Genomic DNA, 13,334 nt, shown 5'->3' on the forward strand with positions numbered 1-13,334 from the left:
AACAAAAATGGGTGAAATGCTGATAAAATCAACACCATGGATGAACCTGAAAATGTTTGTGAATAAGAGAAGCCAAGACCTTCCACTCCCCAAAAAAGAGTATGTATTAGATGATTCCATTTATACAAAGTTCAAGAAAAGGCAAACTAATTTATATTGACAAAAAGCGGGCAATGATTGTTTGGGGATGGAAGGGTAAAGTAGAACGGATGGGAGGCGGGTATTACCAAGAGGCATCAGGAAATTTTGGGGGATGATGACATGTTCACTATTTTGATTATGGTGAGTATTTCACAGTGTCAAAATTATTAAATTTTATCCTTTAAAACTTTGTAGTTGCAAAAGGTTTTACAGAACAGGTGTTATTTTAAAGCATCCTTTAAAATAGTGTGTTTTCATTCTCTGTTGTCATGTGTCCCATGTGGGGCTCCTTGAACCACAACTCTCTCAATACAGACCATACCTCTCCTTCACTGCCTTATTCCAAGTCTCAGTCACCACAGGCTGCTCTAGTCAAACTCCCTCCTTCATCTTTCTCAGGCATGGGTCAGCCATCAATTCCCCAAATCTCCAGCTGCAGGAAACAAATATTTAATCTTTTCAAGTGGTATTGTACCCATAGACTTTAAGCAAAAGGCACACATTCTTCACCTTGTTGAAGGTTAGAATTTAGGTCTTTCTAATTATACCTTTTATGATAGATATAAGTGAGTTCTCTAACATAATAATTTCTGTAAGTTATAATGTTATCTTATGTAAATTGAAAATACACACATTAAGAGATGCTTTACATCATTATTAATAAAATGCAAATTAAAAACCACAGTGAGATACTATGACATGCTTGTTTAAATGGCTAATATTAAAAGAGGCTATATCTGAAGTATTGCAGAGAATACGGTGGAAATGGAACTCTGATACTCTGAGGATGTGCATGTAAAATGACACAACCACTTTAGAGAAACAGTTCAACAACTTGTTTTGTTTGCTAAGCACATGTTCCTGAGTCAGTATATCAGTTAAAGGGAAACTTCCCTTTAACAGTCTGTTGCAGCCTCTCATCCATTCTGCCTTACCCTTCCATCCCCAAACAATCATTGCCTGCTTTTTATCAATACAAATTAGTTTGCCTTTTCTTGAGTTTTGTGTAAATGGAATCGTTATCACCTATTATGGCTGCTTGGAGTTATGTCTTACAAGCTGCTTGGAAATGCAACACTTTTTATTGTTATGTCTCAGAAAAAAGTGAGTTAGGAAACTTCCTTTTAACAATCTGTTACAGGTATACTGACTGAGGAAATATTATTCAATATCTATTGTATTTAACATACTGTACCAGTTTCTGTAGAACATAAAGAGGTGATAAACATATACCTCAAATACTTTCAATATATATACGTCAAAATACTCCAAAGGTGTCCTTTATTCTGGATTTTCAGGATTTGGGCCAGTGGAGAGAATAAGAAAGAACAGTCCTGGGGAAACTTATGTGAGTAAGAGATGAGTAAAATATGAAGTATGATAACTTTATAAGTAAAATAATTATTTACCACTGGTTACTTCCAATTAGAATAATAATTCAATTTTACAACCTCAGACCTCATGACTTTGGTGTTACCCAACTATCTATTAGTATGTTTCTGAATACATTTAAATGAACCAATTGAAATATTTATGTGCATATTAAATTATAAAAATATAATAAATCACAGAGTTTCATTTACAGTTTATTAGTGAGTAGATTACCTCTTCTGCTTCCTGGCTGCTTTCATATTGATCTGAGATTTAATAGCCAGACAGAAATGATACTTACAGATTGTAATTGCCCGTAATAATGAGTCTTTCTTTTTGTATTCTATGAACGGCATAACAATGTCTTATGATTATTAAAATAATTTGCTATGTCATGAAAAGCACACAATTTAGAGATGACAAAACCAAAAAGAAAAAATACTATATCATGAATGTTATGTAATACAATTTTCTTAATTCTTGATCTAACTCTATGAAGATGTTTATGAAATGAGAATATGTAAGTCAAGCCTGAGATGCCAGGTACTTTAAGAGTAAGATTTTTCTGGTCACGATGGTTAGGTCAGGGAGGCTGTCAATCAGGAGCATGCCGCACAGTAACTGACCTCTGAAGGCTCACACTTTAATGACACAACCAATAGAGTATGTATTGGATATAAGGAAAAGAAGAAACCATAAAATTGTGTGTGTATGTGTATGTTTGTGTGTATTCACCTGTATCTGTGTACACACATTCTCTTATTCCCAAACAGGAAGCAATGGTCATTGTCCAGGCTCCTTACTACTTCTTTGCACCACTCAAAAGTGCCGTCCCTTGGAATGCAGACCACATTGTTATTTAAACTGAACTTTCCTTTCACTTTTACCTCACTCAGTCCTTTTATTTCAAAGAAGTTCATAGAGAAGCAGTAAAATCAAACATTTAGATTTGGTGGCAGCAAAGAGGTGAGTATGATTAGCATTTTGACCTATGTAAATGACATGTTTGTTATAGCCTATCTAGGAAATTTGCCTCTCATAATAATTATTTAAAATATATCACTAGGGTTGCCATTGCTAAATTAGGCATTGTAACTTCAATTATATTTTAACCAAATAAAATGATAAACCAATTTTAAAAACTATTGACATCTACAGTAGTATACAAAATCAATATTTTAAATTGTTTTATAAAATTTTATGATATAGTCAGTTGGCCAGTAAGCAATGCAGTGAAGAGATTAATATAACTATAGAAAATTTACTTTGAGAGGAGATAGCTATTAAGGACAAGTGGGTGACAGGCCTAGACAAGTATGATAGATCTGGATTTTGTGAGACGGCTTTGCATTCTGACTCTGAATGCAGGTTTCGAATTGATAGAGAAAATTTGTGAAGAGGTAAAAAGAAATCCGACACATCTACCCTGGTGCCAATCAGGAACATGATCCCTTTATTTATCTATTGCTATATATATATATGTATGTATATACACACACATATACATACACACACACTCCTTAGATATGCTAGAAAGCATAATAGTGTTTACTTTTTTTCCTTGTGGCTTACAGGTTTCCATTTCTGCTAAGGGCAGGGGAACTTTATAAAATTAAAGTTAAAAGAAATTAAGTTTATTTTCATTTTAAAATAGTCTCCTTTGGGGAAAATGCTCAGTCTTCTAATAATCCTTCTGCTCCTCGTTATCGCTGATATGTAGAAGACTCTTTATATGTCCTCATCATGATGGGACAATGGATCTATGCTCTGATTTGGATTCTTGTGCTGTTCTCTAGCTCATGAATTAATACTCCTTAGCAGTAAGTGTCTTCCTGCCATCTAGGCTGAAAGAAGTGGCCACAGTCAGTCTTCTGGGCCCTCCTAGTGGATCCATCCCCGACATGACTCTTGCAGATACTGTTGAATCCTGAGTCCTCAAACATGTCCTTCATTCAGTATTTGTCTTAGGCTCTTTCTGATGGTTAATATTGAGTGTCAGCTTTACTGGAATGAAGGATGCAAAGTCTTGTTCCTGGGTGTGTCGGTGAGGGTGTTGCCAAAGGAGATTAACATTTGAGTCAGTGGACTGGGAGAGGCAGACTCACTGTCAATCTGGGTGGGTGCCATCTAATCAGTTGCCAGTATGGCTAGAATAAAGCAGGCAGGAGAAGATGGAGAGCATGGAGAGCAGACTTGCTGAGTCTTCCAGACTTCATCTTTCTCCTTTGTTGCATGCTTCCTGCCTAATATGGTTTGGCTGTGTCCTCACCCAAATATCATCTTGAATTGTAGCTCCCATAATTCCCTCATGTGGTGGGAGGGGCCCAGTGGGAGATAATTGAATTATGTGTCAGTTTCCCCTACACTGTCCTTGTGGTAGTGAATAAGTCTCACGAAATCTAATGGTTTTATGAGGGGAAAACCCTTCTGCTTGGCTCTCACTCTTCTCTTGTCTGCCACCATGTGAGACGTGCCTTTCACCTTCCACCATGATTGTGAGGTCTCCCCAGCCATGTGGAACTGTAAGTCCATTAAACCTCTTTCTTTTATAAATTGCCAAGTCTAGGTTATGTCTTCATCAGCACTGTGTAAATGGACTAATACACTACTCTAGAACATTATACTCCAAGTTCTTCAGCTTTTGGACTCTTGTACTCACAACAGTGGTTTGCCAGGGGCTCTCAGGCCATTGACCACAGACTGAAGGTTGCATTGCCGGCTTCCCTACTATTGAGGTTTTGGGAGTTGGACTGATCCACCACTGACTTCTTTGTTTCTCAACATGCAGACGGCCTATCATGGGGCTTTAACTTGTGAGTGTGTGAGTCAATTCTCTTTAATAAACTCCCTTTCATTTATACATCTCTCTTATTAGTTCTGTCCCTCTAGAGAACCCTGACTAATACACTCTTTAAGCTGGAGCCTTTGTAATACAGTCAACACCTACCCTCAGTACAAAACAGAACTACTGGTTCTAAACTATGTCTACACAACACTCAAGATTTGATGATTAACCCTATAGGTAGCATTTCCCCCAAATTCTTAAGTCCCTCTCTAAATCTAAACAAACCAAATACTGTTTCTCTTCTAAAATTATGTAGGTATATGACTTTCTTTAAGGTGGCCCCAATTCTCTAATACAGTCAATTAGTTGACACTACAATAATTACTCAATATTTGATATTTTCAAAGGAGAACTTTGTTTTTTATAGTTCTTCTTGGTTTAAATACACTTTCATATACTTTTTTCTATCTGGAATAATTTTAGTTTAGGATAAAGTAGGAAATGGATTTCAAAAATATTTTTATATGAACAAATAAGAAAAAGTCCTGCTAGATCCAATCTTCTTCTTACTATGGGAACATCTTATAGTTTTGTGGCTCTTTCTTTATGAAGTTATGACCTAGATGAGGGTTAAAAAAACCTCAAGTCTGACTGCTTGTGCTCTTGCTCCTTCTCTCTCTCTGCACAAATAGTTAATTTCATAGGGACTGCCCTTTTGCCTTGTTGTTCTCTTTCCAAGAAACATTCCCCCTTCCCACTTTTGTAGGATAGAAAAAAGTTCTCATTTAAACATGACTAATGGGCTGCAGAATAACGTGAATTATGAAAGTACTATATATTAATTAAATATTTTCACAATATTATTTGTATATTAATTGACTTTTTTATTTATTTGGTTATAAAAGAGATATTGAGTATCTTACCACTAGCACAAAATTCCAGGCTATAAAGCTAAAACAGTAAACAGAGAATCTATGTTCTTAGTGAGATTACAGTAAGGCAGGAAAGACAAATAATTGAATAGAAACTTACAAAAAAGCGTTACAAAGATTTTGAAAAAGGGGAAATCTTCAGCGGCATACAACCGAATAGAGCTCACCTTCAGGCCAGGGATGAAAGGAGAAACACCTGGCAACTAGCCAGAAGAGCTTTGACTTCATGTGACAGTTAACAGGGACTGGCTTCATACCGGATGAAGGTATGTGATGCTACTTTACGAAACTAGTCTGATGGTAGAAGATAAATGCATGGGAGGAGAGTGTGACAAGGATTAATGGTACTGTCAGAGCCCCCAAATTGTTGATGTAGAAATGAATTGCAAAGATAACTTTTTGGGGGAAATGCTATCTATAAGGTTGAAAACTAATAATTACTGAAACTGACATTTATGGCCATGGTGAAATGTCATGATAAAGTGTAATTCAATAAGATACTGAGAAGTATTAAATAATTATGGCAGAAATGGAAAGCAATCTTTCTGCTGTTCTACATCAATCAGGTTTCTTTAATTGTGTCTAGTTTTAGATGCTGACCTTATTTAAGAAAGGGTGAAAAAGGAGATGGTCAGAGAAGAGAAACGAAGATAATTAACCTTCTGGCAAATAGTGATATTAAATGAATTAATTTGTTTAGCTTAGAGAAATGAAGGACAAGGGTAATCTGATTATAGAAATGAGTCATACATAGAGTAATTAGGAGGGAAATGCAGTTTTCTATGTCCACACAGGACTAAACAAAAGGAAATTGACTTTAATAAAGCAGTAATTGTATTTCCAGATTTTAAAAAAACACCATTTAAACACTACTACTAATCAGCTACTGTTCTATATTTACCATATTTGTGTAGGTTCCCACAGGACTGTCTCTTGAGTCTCCATTAGCATTTGTCTGTGCTGACTGCTCTACTCATGTGGTTAGGGATTTAGGACTCGATGTGCTCATGGGTGTGTGATTTAAACACATTTGCAACAGTTTCTTAATTTGATTTCATAGATGTGCTCTGACAAGTGATTGAAAACACTGTAACGCTACTCTTTTAAGTCAATAGCCTCCCCGTAAAGTGTGATTTAAGTTTGGGGGAAAAGAGAAAAAAGATCTGTAAGTTGCTTTGTTAGTTTTTATCTTATTGCAAAAGGTGAAAATCAACTCCTCATAAATATATTGGTAATCAAGAGAGTTTTTAACATATTTTAAAGTAATTTTATAACTCACTTTATGATTTTATCTGTTTTAGTTATATGGAAAAATCTGAAGTTACTAAAAACTTAAAATAGATATTTCTAAGTGACTCTAGAAAGTTCAAGGTAACTGATTTTATCATTTTTTACAGATACATAGAAACTTCCTGTGTATCAAATCTTTCAATACCCCCTTTCTATAAACTCCTATAAGCTCCCTGTCCACAAACTGTGTATGTAACCTAGGGTCAACTCCACCTGTGATGAAGGACTATCAATATATTTAAGAACATAAGTTAAATCCACCACAGTACTATACATACATATATTTATGAAACATTTTCGTACTGTGCTAAAAAAAGCTATTTCTTGCATGATCCTTTAACCTTTAAATGTATAATGGTCCAGTGCATTGAACAAGTCATATGTGTCCAGGAGCAACAATCAAAAAGGTTATAGTAGCAAGAACGTGGGAGAAGGTTGAGCTTTGAGTGTGATGTATGATAAACAGTCTGGAAGGAAATTGCCTAGTGCATAGCAGAGGAAGATCAGAAGGTGGAATCACAACTTCGTTTGGAAGACACAGGTCGCTAACACATTTGTTTGGGCTTGCTTGTTTGCTGCTTCTTATTATTTGTTATGATAAGCAGAGATGCCACAATGACATGTGTTTAAGAACTATAAATTAGGTAGTCTCAGTGGTAAACTGGTGTGAGCTCAACATTAGGGGACGGGCGCGGTGGCTCACGCCTGTAATCCCAGCACTTTGGGAGGCTGAGGCGGGCGGATCACGAGATCAGGAGATCGAGGCCATCCTGGCTAACGCGGTGAAACCGTGTCTCTACTAAAAAAAAAAAAATATGAAAAATGGGCTGGGCGTGGTGGCGGCGCCTCTAGTCTCAGCTACTCGGGAGGCTGAGGCAGGAGAATGGCTGGAACCCGGGAGGCGGAGCTTGCAGTGAACGGAGATTGCGCCACTGCACTGCAGCCTGGGCGACAGAGCGACACTCCGTCTCAAAAAAAAAAAAAAAAAAAAAAAAAAAGGAGTAAGGGGGACATTTTAATGGAGAAGTTGAGAGATATTATCATCCTACCTATGTGGGTCAGCAGTGTATTGCAGATGACAAATGGGTTAATGGAGACAGATGCTTTGGAGGTAAAAGTCACTGGCTTAATTGACTTACTAGATGTGGGAGGTGCCATGTTCTAATACCTAAATCACGGCCCTGTCTTTCTGTTAAGAAGTTTTGTCTAAAGGTCAAATGCTTGCAACCATTTACATTATAATTGCTCCCTATTATTAGATAGTACAAACATTTTAACAGAAAGTCAATTTGTATTCATTTGTACTAAATATTACATCTGTTTGCATGGTATCAGTATTTTCCTAACATTTCTAAAAGGTTTAATATTTGTAAAGTACAATATAAGCCCTGTTTTATTACTGTCATTTAAAAAATAAATTTAAAAATTTGATTGAAAATTTAAGAATTTTGTTTTTCTCTTTCAGAAATAACCATAAATACATTAACTCTAAGTGAGAAGTTTAAAGAGTTAATCTTTGGTGAATATAATATAAAAGGTGATAGCATGATTTACTATTTTCGTGGCTATTTCTTAGGTATTTTTCAATATATTACTAACTTTTAAATAATAAAATGAATTATAAATACTGCATTTTCAGTTGGCTGCAAAACTTAATTTTCTTATAAAATTTATGTTTTAAAACCATAAATATGAATAAAAATGTACAAATATTTAAATATGCAATATTATTTAATTGTAATTATATATATTGTATATTCCAACAACAATATTTTAATACTTTGGAGACATAATTGTATTATTCTAAAAATGCTTCAATTTTTCATTAATCAGGAGCAATATCATGCATATTGGTGTAAGAATGTGTACATAAAGTATTCACTATTTAAAAATGTATAGTACAAATTATGTACTGTTTTTATGTTAAATTACCAATTTAACTATTATATAAAAATAACCTTTTAGAGTTGAAAATCAGTATCAGTTCATTTATTTATAAATATGATTTAACTGCTACCTGAAAACATTGTTTTTATTTTTGTTATTTGGTTCTTCACATCATATTTGAGGGCTTTATTTTCATATTTATGCAAGATGATAAATTAGTCTAATTTTACCTCATGTTGCAAGAAAAACTAGCTAAACATTCTCCAAATTTTCCTTTGTAATGTGGGTCTTTGGGCAATAATTCAATCATTTTATTTTTCTGCATGGTACTGGTCTGTGTAGTGGATTTTAAATATTTATCAAATTAATCAATTGCTTGAATAAACAAATTCCATTAATGGCTTGAGATTTATGTGAATATCATATGTAGATTATGAGCCTTTCATTGCCAAACCATTTTACTCATGGACCTGTATTTCTAAAATTAGTGAGCACATACTCCAAATATATGTACGATTTGCTTATAGTTTATATACTTATACTACTTATACTGCCATACTGATATGTATGTATATTGTAAAAATCTACAAAAGAGAAATTAAAATTAACCAAATAAAAAATAAAATACTAATGAACAAACAATAATGCTACATGATTTGATATTTTATATTATCCATTATTTTCACAAAAATTCACAATAAAATAAATGCTGATACTTATTACTCTCAATGAAACCATCACTGACACTTAGTGCTTAGTTCTTAACAATTTTGCTAATGATGATGGGTAAATAGTATTATTAACAAGCATCTCAAGGCATAACACACACTCTCACGACATTAAATACATGTTTCCAATTAGTTTCACTTTGTTTCCATTTTTGTCATCATCCCTTGAAAAATCTTAAATTGGCATTTGTTTCATCCTGTAGTTCTTGACAAAGTTAATGTGCTCTAAGAATGTTTATGCTCCTCCATTGCTTGTTTGCCTGTGTTTATACTGTGACCAATATTGTCAACTAATGGTTCTTTGCAGGGATATTTTAAAGCTGGTTGTTCATGTTATAAAACTTACTTTTGTTAAAATAAAATAATACTATTTAGAAATTCACTAAACCTGAAACAGGAATATTGCATGCATGATAACTTGTTAGGGGAAAAAGAAAGTAAGACTGTCACTTCTCTTTTTTTAGGGGATATTTACACAATGTAGGACAACCCTCCATTTGTCTTAAGATGAAGTGAGAACATCAGTATTTATCTATATATTAAATATTATAAAAATAATTTTTCTCTACATTTAAATATTATTCATTGTAATGTTTTCTTCTTATACTCCAGTAGATCATCTTGATACATACACTTCACTTTGGAGACAACTAATTTGAGGAATACACAGGACAACTGTGCCCCAGCAAGCCAGGGGTATAGGAATGGTGTCTGGAGTCTTCCAAACCATCTCAGGAGTATAGCTAGTAAATCAGATTTTGGTAATTAGGAAGTTGTCTCACTCTAGACTTTCGATGGATGTAGAATAGTTATTATGTTCTACCTCTACCTATGAATAGAACATGACAAAGAAGTTCCAGACTTTCGCACATCAAATTGTCCAATAATTGATGATATATATCGCTAAAATAAGCAACTAATTTTGTCAGTTTCCTTTGAAAAGAAGACTATGCACAACATGGTAAATAGTATTTCAGCTTAGTTTAGCTTACATAACTGGACAACTCAGAAAGCTTTCAGTGCATGCATGGACTATTAATTTATTCAACAAATATTTGATAAATATCTGGCACTCTTCTAATATTAGAACAATGGGGAAAAAAGGAAAACTTACCTTGATCTAAGAGAGTGCTCAGTTACAAAGGATAAAAGGTCAAGTAGCAGAGAGAAAAGACCAGTGTTATTTTCTGCACAGTGACCAGTGATAGCTTCTTGAATAAGATGATACTTGAAGAGACCAGAAAGGAAGAGAGGAAGCAAGACAAGCAGGAGGGTGTACTAGTAAGGCCTATAAATAAAGACTATGGCAACTGCAATACTATAGTTGAGACAATGGTGGCTTATAGCAAGCCAATAAGTGAAGGGCATGAAAATTGATTAGATTCTGACTATATTTTGAAAGTAAGACAGTAGTTGTTAGGAGTATGCATTCTGGACCCAGACACTTTGACTTCAATCCCAAAATTGCCTGTTTGTTGCTACATAGCAGAGTACCACTTAAACTTTTTATGATACCTTATCTGTGTAAAACAGGTTACTGTGTTACCTATCTTAGCTAGTTGTGAAATTTTCTCCTTTCTGTATGTGTGTGTGTACTAGCTAGAACACTATCTGACGTATAGTAAACACTGTTAGCTTTTGCAATTACTTTGGAAGGAGAGAAAAATAGATGAGTCCAGGAAGACCCCAAGGTTTTGGTGTAACCAATATAGGAAGAGTGGGATTGTTTTTTACTGAAATGGGGACAACTGAAAAAGAAGTAAGTTCAGGGCTGATTGAAAATCAAAGTGAAGATTCAAACATCTAACTCTGTGATGACTCAGAGGCATAAACATGAATGTTTTTCATAGGAATACCTCAGGTGAGAGATTCAGCCTGAGGCAAAAAAGTGAAGTTTTAAACATTTATATGATTTTTAAGGCTAAGAAAATGGAAAGGATCACCAAAAAAGTCATCATAAGTAGAGCAAAGATAACTCAAGGCTCAGCTCTGGAGATGAAAACTTTAGAAGAAGAATCAACAAGAGTGACTGAAAGGTGAAATGAGAGAAAAATTATTAAGACATGGGTCTTGGTTACCAAAAAGTAAAACCTGTTTCTGTATGAGTGAGTGATCATCTGTGCCAACGGCTTCATATAACTCAAGTAAGATAAAAGCAAAAAAAAAAAAAAATCTAGTAGATGTAACAAACAAATCTCATTGGAAGCTTTAACTGTAATTGTTGTATTATCAGATGTGGTGTAGTTCAAGGGAGAATAGAAGAAGAAAAATTGGATTCAACCAATACACACAACTCAGGAGAGTTTTACTCCAAAGTGCAGAGAGCAACATTGTTGGTGATAGCAGAGAGATTGTGCAGCCAAAAATATTTTAAAATTCATTCTGCACTGAGTTATTTAATAATAGAAAGTACAAAAGTGTATACAACAAAATCATTTGAGAGAGGTTAATTTCATTGTACAAGTTTAGAATTTGGTCTTTGGCCTTAGATAGTTACAAGACAAACTAAACCAGGTGGAAAACCAGTGAGTAGAATTGCAGACATAGGTAGATAGCACATAAAAATGTATTGTATTTTACTTCTGATTCATTGTCCTTTTCAAGTTTACGAAGATAATGTTTTAGAAAGAAGACTAAAGTATGATATAGTCCTTGAGATTAGAACTCTAGAGTAAATATACCAGGTACATTGAGTAGGATCTTTGAACAGAAGGTAAATGGAAGCTGCTAGTCATGAGTTAAAAGCAAGATCAGTCAGTGTGGGTGTGTGTGTTTTTCTTCAACTACTTTGAGTTGCTCAGAGGCAAGCATGAAACAGGTAGAGAGCTTGACTGAATTAAAATTGGGTTTTTTTAAAGGTGGCAAAATGCAGAAGGAAAAGGGACAAGGGGATTCCAAATACACTCAACATGATGATTATAATGATAGCTCATAGAAACCAAAGCAGGTAATGAGAAGAATGAAGACATAATGGAGGTGACAAACAGCAGTAGGTCAAAGGGTTGAAGGAAGTTCAGGTAGGAAAAAAAAAATGTTCTTGGAATTCTCAAGTAATAAAGAATTTGGAAAGATAAGAAGTGGTGGCTGGAGAGTGTGAAGGTTCGAGTTGATATTAAGGAAGAAATGTAGTTGCTGGAAATAACAAAAACTAGGGCATGAACACAGAGTCAGTAACTGAAGGACCAGATCATTGGAAGTAAAGAAGTTTCAGAACTCTAAGGTTAGGGGACTAAAATGACCTTTCATGTCAATAGCAAATCATCAAAATTTTAGCTGAAATTCTATTGGGGAGATAGTCTAACAAGTGGTACATCTTTATACAGCAAACATCTGGGAAATAAAGTCAGAGTCATTTTGTTGGGTTATTGCCTTCTAATTCAACAAGATAATGAACAGAGATTTTTTATTTGGCATCAGAAAAATTCAAGATGCTAAAGGTTATCTATGGGGCACACAGTTTAAGTGGCTAAGGCAAAACATTCCATCAGAGAGACATTAGTGGAGAATATAAACGAAAAATTCCTGTAAATGGTTACTTTATTAACAATAATACCTAATTATTTTTCTTCTATATAGCAGTTGACAGTTTTTAGAGCATTTTATTTGACCCTGACAACATCTGTGTGAAGAATTTGGAGACAGTGTTATGCTTCTGGGGAAAAATATGAGGGCTTGAGATATTAACCAGTCCTCACTGACGACCACTAAATAAACGGCAAGCCCAAAAATATTGTATAGCTTTGCTGAGTAAATGTGTTGCTCTTTGCTCTGAAACATTTTCCTATTTTATTTTTTTTTTCAATATTTACTTCTATTTTATAGCACGTTTATTACAGGTGAGTAGAGTTTTGTTTGAATAAACCAAAATAGGATATTAGAAACACCTATCACATTCAAAGCAATGACAAGATTCTGTTCATTTCATGAAAATTCTATTCAAAAGCAGAATAAATTTTGCCACATATATATGGAAAATACATATGTGAAAAATACATATATATGAAAAATAGATCTGGAGCCTCGATTAAGGGGGATATCTATGAAGTAAAAATATTTTTGAAATGTTCTATTATTCAGAAAGCTCAGATAGCAGATGGTTTTTAAAATTATAGGACCTTTATTACAGTATTATATGACATAGAGCAATATACCACAGAATAAAATATTAAATACTTCAAAACATTTTTAACTGCCTCAGAA

At 34.3% G+C, this 13,334-nt stretch overlaps 1 long non-coding RNA gene across 1 annotated transcript in view; it reads right to left on the reverse strand.

Annotated features, from left to right (window-relative positions):
• Window positions 1–428: 428 nt before the first annotated feature.
• The window catches only part of LOC139362593 (uncharacterized), a 41,701-nt gene continuing 28,795 nt past the window's right edge, over window positions 429–13,334 (reverse strand). Inside the window, exon 4 of the long non-coding RNA XR_011621746.1 lies at window positions 429–574. This is a non-coding gene — a long non-coding RNA (uncharacterized lncRNA). The remainder of the gene's footprint in view (window positions 575–13,334) is intronic.

This window comes from Macaca nemestrina, chromosome 4, assembly GCF_043159975.1.
Source record: "Macaca nemestrina isolate mMacNem1 chromosome 4, mMacNem.hap1, whole genome shotgun sequence".
Taxonomy (NCBI): Eukaryota; Metazoa; Chordata; class Mammalia; order Primates; family Cercopithecidae; genus Macaca; species Macaca nemestrina.